Source organism: Jaculus jaculus, chromosome Y (genome assembly GCF_020740685.1).
Source record: "Jaculus jaculus isolate mJacJac1 chromosome Y, mJacJac1.mat.Y.cur, whole genome shotgun sequence".
In the NCBI taxonomy this organism is placed as follows: domain Eukaryota; kingdom Metazoa; phylum Chordata; class Mammalia; order Rodentia; family Dipodidae; genus Jaculus; species Jaculus jaculus.
The window spans coordinates 10,372,757-10,382,742 of NC_059126.1; the positions used below are offsets into that span (position 1 = coordinate 10,372,757).

The window sequence follows — 9,986 nt, forward strand, 5'->3', positions numbered from 1 at the left end:
CAAAAAAAAAAAAAAAAAACTCTATAAGTTGTCTAGATGGTTCTGTGGATAAATGTGTTTACCACTCAAGCAGAAGGAGGTTATTTTAGTTTGTTAGAATATAAAAATCCAGTTGTGTGAGGACAGTTCTGAAAGCCCAGTGTTAGGGAAGCAGAGAAAGGATGACCACAGAGATATGCCTATGTTTTCCCTGGGAGATTCAGTGAGATCCAGGTTCATCAAGAAAAACTCAGCATGAGAAATAGGTCAATGAAATACACCAACATTGACAGCAGGTTCACCTTTGCACATGCCACACACAAATCAGTATTCCTACAAGTATGCATATGCATGATACTCACACACACATGCAGAACGAAATTGACAAGATCAGGACCACACTGGAAAGAACCATTGTGGGCAGAATTTCAATTGTTTGAAAAGTAAGCTAAAATTCAGACACGACTTCCCTCTCTCATATTAGGGTTTAATGTAAAAGAAGATAGTTCTCAAGATTCAAGGGAAACACAATACATTAACAATGAGTAGTAAATTTTTGAAAGCTGTATTTATTAAGTGAGAAAGTATGAGAACAGGAAGAACCAAAGATGAAAGATGATATAACTGTACACTTGCAGGATGTAGTGGATGAGTATAATTAGGAAATTACAAAAACAAAACTTTGTTAATAATATGAATGGATGGTACTATTTCACATGAGTTTGCTTAGAATTGAGTATGAGATATGCCTCCATTTATTACCATGAGTATTGGTTGAGGGAAGTTTATTTTTTTTTAAATTTTCTTTCGGTTGTAATAAGGTAATACAATCCAAACCCAGGGAGGAAAAAAAAGTTGCACTTTAAGTTGTTTTCTCACAAATAAGGTCATCATGGGAGACAGACACTCCTCTCAGAAAGATATGCTTCATTTCACACACAATCTGTCCCCCACCCCCAAAGTGCAGCATGCTGACCCAGATTCAAATGTACAGAAATCTGTGAATAATTTCCTATGAACTCTGTAAACTAAAAGGAAGACAAGGCATAAAACTAAAACCGTCAGAGTGAGTTTTACTGTCAGCAGATGAACAGTAGCACATATTATTTTTTAATTTTTGGTTCATTCAGAGTTATGTTGTATATTAATTGATGTATTTCTTATAATTTTCCTATAGGCAAAATGGCGAGTGCCACCGATACAGACTCAAAGCATGGAATCTTATATATCTACAGGGCAGCAATTCTAGTAACTATTAGATAATTTAGGGTGATTACATGAAACCAACTCTGCAGTGCCTTCAACTTCATGGTCATGTTGTTTATCTGTTTCTCTGAGTCAGTGTTCGACAGAAGCACCTTAACACATGAGAGTTTTGTTGTTTCTCACTCTTCCAGGTCATCCAGCTCACTTTATATGGGCTAAACCATCAAGTGTTGTTGTTCATAATCTCATTGGCACATGGAAGTTTGATAACTCATATCACAGCTCCCCAAGTGTCTGGTTCCGTCACGTTGGTCATCACAAATGTGGGTATAATAACTCAAATCTGCTGGTATTGTCTTTCCATATAAGTCAGAATGCACACCTGTAATCTTGCACAAACCCTTACAGCTCTTAATACTGTGTGTGTAAAGGTGAAGGGACTTCACTCAAAGTATAAAAAGGTATTTGGCTCTCAATTTCACATGAATGGATTTGAGATCAACAATAAATTCTGCTACTTCTTCCAAATCCTACTTTCAAAGTGCTCTGAAAAAAAATGGATTGAATTTTACCCTTCCATTTTGGAGTGCCCTTTCACAAGGTTCTCATTGTGGTATCATACAATTATTATCACAAAAGGTACAGACATTTATTATCAGATATATGAAACATATTAGAGCCCTTTGAAATCTACTATGACCTTATATTTTTAAGTTTATAATGAATATTGACTTTGGCGTTTTAGCATCATACTGTTGTGGAAAATAGCACAAGACATTAAACCTAAGATTGTTCTCACTCCCAGTTGCAAAAGGACAATGCAAATCCTCATAATACAAACTCATACAGAGGCCCCAGGATTTATGAATTACATCACATTCTAAGGTTGTCACTATGAGATGTGATGTGATGAACACATCACAGTTTATGTTCTCCATGCTTCCAAGCTGTTGCATGTGCTTGGTTAGAATTTGTGGGAAATCTGTGGAATGAAATTCTAAGATCCTCATTATGGGATGTGATGTGATTAACACATGACAGTTTATGTCCTCCATGTTTTCAGGCTTTTGCATGTGCTTGATTAGAATTTGTGGGAAATCCTTGGACTTAATGAAATCACTGTAATTTTAATGAAAATTGAAAATGTACCCTTAAATACTTTGATGATTCCTAGAAAATGTCAGGATTTGGAGTAAACACTGCCCAACCACATTCTCTCCAACTGCGTCCTTTCTTTTTTCATTCTCAAATTAATGTATTAATAAGAAAATAAATTCATTAATGATTTTTTTTTGTTTTCTTGAGGTAGGATTTCACTATAGCCCAGGCTGACCTGGAATTCACTGTAGTCTCAGGGTGGTCTTGAACCCACAGTAACCCACCTACTTCTGCCTTTATAGTGTTGGGATTAAAGGCATGCAACACCATACCTCGCCAAATAAACAAATAAGTAAATAAATAAATAAATACACAAAAATATTTTCGAGTAGGGCTGGAGCGATTGCTGAACTGTTAAAGCACTTCCCTATAAAGCCTAAGGATCCAAGTTTTATTGCCCATTGCCCACATAAATCCAGACTCAGAGGTTAGGGGTTATACCTGGAGTTCACTTGCAATAGTTGGAGGCACTGGAATCCCATTCTCAATCTCTCTCTCTATTCTTCTTTCTGTCTTTCATCCATTTATCTCAAATGCCTAAATAAAATTATTTTTAATGGTCCAATATACAGCCATATTTTCCAAGTTAGGATGAATGTAAGTTATTTTTCAGACAAAGAAACCAAATATTTGCATTTTCTGAACATGTCTCCTATGTTGTCATCAAATCTTCATGTGCAAATTAAAACTATAAAACATTAATATTGAAGCACATGATCTACTCACACAATTACTAACTGACAAATGCAGCAAAGATATTCCAGTAACTCCATCCCAACTTTTATTTATATCACTGCAATTCTTATGAACCCAGCCATTAAAACGTCTATTTTTAAAAATTTATTTGAGAACAAGAGGAAGAGAGAATATGGGCACTCCAATACTCTAGCCAGTACAAACAAATTCCAGAAGCATGCCCCACCTTGTGCATTTGTCTTTTGTAGGTACTAGGGAATAGAAACTGGGCACACAGGTATTAAAGGAAAGATCCTTAAATGCTAAGCAGTCTCCTCATCCCAGAAGCTACTTATTAAATAACCTTAAGTTGAATGTAATGCAGCCAACTTTAGGCTCCTATCCCTGCAAAGAATAACTGGGACTTAACATCATACCAGTAATAAATGAGTATAATTATTCAGTTTGATATTTTTGTATGTAGAATATCTGGGGTTTGCTGAATTAGAGATACTGTTTTGGTTTGGGATGAAGTAGTTGAAAATAGTATGACAAAAACAAGATCCTGTTCACTTCAGTAGTACATTTACTAGAGTTGGAATGATACAGATTAGAGTAACATGGCCCCTGCTTAGGGATGGCCAACAAATTCTTGAAGTGCTCCACATTTTATTTATTTATTTATTTATTTGAGACAGAAAGAAAGAGATAATTGGCATCGTAGGGCCTCCATCACTGCAAACAAACTAGAGACATATTTGCCAGCTCATACATCTGGCTTATTTATGTCCTGGGGAATTGAAGCAGGTTCCTTTGGCTTTATAGGCAAATATCTTAACCACTAAGCCATCTTTCTAACCCAAGTGTTCCATAATTTAAATAAAGAATACTTGGGCAACTCCAATAAGTAGAAGAAAAGGTATTGTCTAATCTTGAAAACATATTTCTTCTCAGTACCAAAGGTGGTGTACTTCTCAGTGGATTTTGTCTCGATGAATTCTATGATATTAAAACTTAACTATTATTATAATGAAAGGGAAAGTGAGATGTGTTTCTAGTTTTGTGTAAGTATTCAATTTGATTCTGTGTTGGAGAAAATATGACGTTTTGTATTTTGGGAATGAGTATACATGTATTTTTTTTTCCACAATTTAACCTGCTATAGGAACGTGTTCACATGTGTCTTAAAACTGTGCCATAACTTTATGAAAATAGGTAATTCTCGCTTTTTGTTGATACTTTTTGTTTGTTGTTGATGATAATAGAGAAAAGGAGGGTAAATAAGGATATAACAATAAATAGAAATGACTTGTAAAGAATTAGTGGTTCAGGGAACAAGGAGATATGAGAGGAGGGAGAGAAAGGGTGATGGGAGGATGGCAATATCAGGGTATTGTGTATAGGCACAGGAATTGTCTGTAAAACATATACAAAAAAAAGTATAGTAGGATTCATGTGTGCACTTTTGGTGATTTCCTCTGCCATTTTTTTTTCATAGAGAAAGTGCAGAGAGTAGATTCTACATCATATATTGAAATAAAATAGATATGCTCAGATCTATTCATCACAAAATTCCAATTGTACATTACAGAATTCCTTTCCTTTTGAAGTGCAGATATGAGAGAAGAAATTACTTTCATGTTACTTTTCCAAAATGTAGAAAAATGAGATAATCCTGAATGTATGAATCAATCTCCCATTAAATTGCCCTTGCTGGGTTGCATTACCAACATGAAGGGGGTAATGAACAGAAGGTGTGATGTGATGTACTAGTGGAAAATAAACCTTGATCAATTTATTTATTTATTTTTTACAAATTAGGATAGGTTTTGTATTCAGAAATGTCGCTAAAGACCATGTATTTTTGACTTCTATCTTATGAAATACAGCAAAATTCAACATTATAAGTGAAGAGACACAGGAAGAGTATGCCAAGCTGAGTTAGAAGAAAATTCCAAGTCAAAATATCCTGGATGTCACCAAGACAGGTGAATCACTCTTGTGCCAGCTAGGGAACACAAAGATTAATGTTTAAAGAAATCTCTGTCATCTTCTGAAAGTCATTTCTCATTCAAAATAGTGGTGATTAAAGATATCTTGGTTATTAGGTGAATGTAGTATCACTTTATCCTCTCGTTGTTGTATTTTACAGACACCTGTCCTAAATGGAGATAATGACTCTGTAAGTAGGAACATGGCCCTCATTACTCTTGAAATGTTCAACTTAAATACCATGTGAAGTCAATTCGAATCAGTAAAACAAAAATTATTCGTACAAAAGCATGAAATAAAGAATGTATTAATGCAATATTTTAAATTCCCATAATATTCAATTAGTCCAGGGTAAATACTGAGTTTCTTTAACTGAAGCAAAAATTAATAAATTTAGTAAGAAAATGAAATCTGAAATATGATTGTTAAGCATTTGAATTCTTTTGGGAATGCTGAAATCACACGGACAGCATATCTACAATATCTCAGTGAGACTCATTATTGCCATGTGTGGCCTGGATGTGCATCTAATTAGTGTGAGTTTGGGACATCACTATGTACATGGGATCTCACACTTCTATCATGACAAGAAAAGTCATCTGAAGTAGTAGATACTGTAAAATATACCAGTATAAATATACTTGATATCCATAAATCAGTGTCCATTTATTTGAGTTGTTATTTGTGAGAATTTATTCATTCATTCATTCCCACCCCTTTCAAACAACATCCATATGATTTCCTTATACCCTGGCACTGATGATGTTTACAATATCACCTCACATGCATGTAAATAATGATCACTTATAATTCTGCAGGTTATAAGAAGATTCATGGTGCTTCTGCAGCAACTGGTTGTCTGGAACCAGAATAAAAAACAACAGACTTTTAATCATATTTTATTCCTGATTGTACTCTCATCTTTATGAGTATTTCTGATCTTTCACCCATTCTGACCTGTACATGTACTTCTCATTGCTTTGAATATGTGTGTGTGTGTTTGTTTATCTTTAGTGTTACTACCCTCTCTGTGATTAAATGGCTTGGTTTCATGTACCTGTCAATGTGTTCTGAATAAAGAAATCTAGTTTTGCAACTTAGATGAACAGGCCCCACCTTAGAGTCTTTGCACAATTTGAATATATTTTTCTTTGCTTTTTGTTTTGGAAATGTCATATTTGTAGGTGGAAAAGTAGGTGATAAAATCAACTCAGTTTTGAAGTAGAAAAACATGTCAATTTTTGAATAAAGAGTATTATCTGTGTTTTGTCACATTTTTCTCTGAAAATAAGGAAGTGTGTGGATTATATGACAAAGAGGTTAATACTTAGCATGTTGCTGCATTCAAAAAAGATAACTCTGCCATGTGTGGTGGGGCACTTGAGAAGGCAGAGGTAGGATGATTGCCATGACTTCAAGGCCACCCTGAATTCCAGGTTAGACTGGGCCAAAGGGAGACCCTACCTCAAAAAACAAACAAACAAAACCCTCAAAGCTGGATGTGGTTTGCATGCCTCCAATCCCAGCACTTGGGAGGTAGAGACAGGAGATCATCATGAGTTCAAGGCCAGTATTGACTACATAGTGAATTCCAGGTCAGCTTGGGCTAGAGGTAGTCATTACCTCCAAAAACCAAACAAAAACAAAACTAAAGAACTCACCAAGGAGGGTTGATTTCTTACTTCATATTTCACATATATTTAATTGATTTTCAAAAGCAGAATGGAAAACATTCTTGAGATGTAAACAGAAGTGGCCAATATCTTCCCACCCATCATAAAATTAAGTATGTAGACATCTACATTGGTTTCTTCACATATCATGATTATACAGAATTTTTTAAAGATTAAAATCACATTCAGTAAAAATCTTAAGACACAATGAACAATGAAGTTAAAAACTTTTTAAAGTTGATTTATGAAAACTGTTATTTTATACCCAAAATAAAAATTTGCCAAACAAAAATTAGGCCCAGGATATATTTTTTTAAATGAAGTGTTTATCGACCAAATAAACATTCTTTTTTAAAAAACTATTTTTATTTATTAATCTGAGAGTGACAGACAGAGAGAGAAAGAGGGAGAGAGAGAGAGAGAGAATGGTCACGCCAGGGCCCCCAGCCACTGCAAACTAACCCCAGATGTGTGAGTCCCCTCATACACCTGGCCAATGTGGGTCCTCATGAATTGAGCCTCGAAACGGGGTCCGTAGCCTGCACAGACAATTTTTTTTCTTTTTTAAATGGCTCATCATAATTTATTTTATGTTAAAATGTACAGCTTTTTTGGTTTGTGGGTTTTTTTTGTCTTTTTTTTTGAAGTAACTGACTAAAAAGAGAACAGATAAATACAAGAGTGTTGCTGGCTCCTATTTTATACAAGGACTATGCCTCTCCTGCTTGGCCCTCACTGTGCACAGACAATTTCTTAATCACTAAGCCATTGCTCCAACCTGAAATTAACATTCTTAAAAGTGTAGAAACCCATTAGATACCATATTGTTCATGGGCTGCAAAGAAAGAAAACGTAACTGTATGCATGTGTGTTAAAACCATGTGGCTCCACACATCCCAGTTTTCCCACTGCTAGGGTGCTGACAGACGAGAAATTCCTGGGCTCAATAGACAGCCTGTCTATCTAATTGTATAATTCACTGTCACTAAAAGAAAACAAAACCCTATATTGCTGCTGAAAACACCACTAGTTTGCTCTATTGCATTTATATACACGAGGAAACAGTGCATGTATGCCAACCCACACAACAGGACACACAAATAAAAGTTCCATATAACAAGCTTCCCTAGCTCTCCTGGCCAATGCTTCTGAAAAATCTGGCAATGGACACAAATACAGTAGTTAGACAGACATATAGATCAGTGTAGAAATTAACAAATGGTCCTAAATGTTAAGCCAAACTTTATTCTCTTATAACATGTTCAAAACAAAGGAATGTCTAACTATGAAAATAAGGAGACACAAATAAATGATATAATAAGAAGTTCATTGTGATAAACATCATGAAAACATGAGATCTTTATTAATACAAAAAGCCACTTACCAAACTGTTAGTCTTATAAGAAAAATGATTTAATTAATACTATCAATAAATGCAAATGTCTTAAAATAGCTTATTAAGGATAAGAATGAGGAGACTGTAGAGACTTTTTTAAAGTTAACAGATTGAACTAGCTAAAGAAAATCCTTTTTGAAACAAAAATAAGAAAAAGTTTTCTTCACTGCTGAAACATAGAAAATTATTTCAAAAGAACATAATTTTGGTCTAGAGAGATGACTTAGTGGTTAAGATGCTTCCTTGCAAAGCCTAGGTACACATGTTTGAATATCCAGATCTTATGACACCAGATGCTGAGTAATGCAAGCACAAAACTTTATTCATGTGCCAGGAAGGGGTGCAAGTCCCTAAAGTTTGTTCACAAAGACTGAAATCCCTGGGACACTCATTCATCCATTCCCTCCTTCTCAGACACTCTTTGTGCCTATTCTATCCCTCCCTAAAAAAAAGAACGTATTTTCATAATTCACTCTAAAACATCAAAAAGATATAAACTGTGTACTAACCTTTAAATACACAAGTTCACCATTATTATGACACAATCATAAGCAATAAGAACTATGACAAAAGACATTTGTATGTCAATAACTTTGATGAACATAAATGAATACATAGTAAAACTCCTTGAATACTTTAGCTGACTCGGAGTAGTAAGTGGAGTTTTTGATTCAGTCAAAAATAGCCTTAGTAGATTTGAAGAGCAAGTGAATGATTGCCATTCATTTAGAAATGGACTTAGTAGTGTCTGAACAGTAAGTGTTGGAGGTACCTGATGCACTTAATTGCCTTAACAAAAATCTTCAAAAGCAAGTGTACAAAGTGCCCTCTTTGACAAATAGACTTTGTAATTTCAGATATACAAGTGTAGAAATATTCCCGCTGAGAATTAAATATTTGTCTCTCTTTCTTTCTTTTTTTACGCAAGCTCAACAGACTGGCCCTTGTATAAGAGACAGCAAGCAAGAGAGACAGATGGACAGAGAGAGAGAAAGAGGGAGAGAGAGAGAGAGAGAAAATTGGCACACCAGGGTCTTAGCCAAGGTAATTGGCTACAGTATGACATGTGCCCCTTTGTGGGTATGAGCACATGCATCACCTTGTGTGTCTGGCTTATGTGGGACCTTAAAGAATCAAACGTTTTCTTAGGCTTTACAGGCAAACATCTCAAGTGCTAAGCCATCGCTTCAGTCTCAGAGTTAGATTCATTTAGATTGAACCAGCAACTGCATCCATTCTCTTCATTGAAAATGTGCAAAGTTCCTGTGAACAGAACATGAGAAAATTGTGGGATACACTTAAACATCCTAATATTGGAATCATTGGAATGCCAGGAGAATTACAGACAAAAGGCATGGAGAACTTACTTAACACAATAATTGAAGAAAACTTCCCCCGTCTCTTAAAAGAAAGGCCCATCAGGATACAAGAAGCAAACAGAATACCTAACCGACTAGACCAAAGGAGAAACTCCCCAAGACATATTATCATTAAGACGTTAAACATCGAAACCAAGGAATAAATCCTAAAAGCAGCTAGGGAAAAACAGCACACCACTTTCAAAGGAAACCCCATCAGAATTACTTCAGACTTCTCAATGGAAACCCTGAAAGCGAGAAGGGCCTGGAATGAAACGCTCCACACTCTAAGAAACTATGGCTTCCAACAGAAACTACTCTACCCAGCAAAAGTCTCCCTTATAATAGATGGTGAAAGGAAAACTTCCCATGACAAAACTCAGCTTTACAATCATATGAACACGAAACCAAACCTACAGAAAGTACTCCAGGAAATTCTCCACAGAGAAGAAACAAATAAGCAAACACAAATGCCTACAAGAAGCAGATCACAGCAACCAAACCCAGAGTAGACAGAAAAAATTTCAAATTCCATGGAAATGCCATCAC

General features: G+C 35.4%; 1 non-coding gene across 1 annotated transcript; it reads left to right on the forward strand.

Moving 5' to 3' along the window:
• The first annotated feature begins 3,585 nt into the window (after positions 1-3,585).
• LOC123457107 lies at positions 3,586-3,690 on the forward strand. The gene has a single exon (XR_006634885.1). It is a non-coding gene; the product is annotated as a U6 spliceosomal RNA (small nuclear RNA).
• The last annotated feature ends 6,296 nt before the right edge of the window (positions 3,691-9,986 follow it).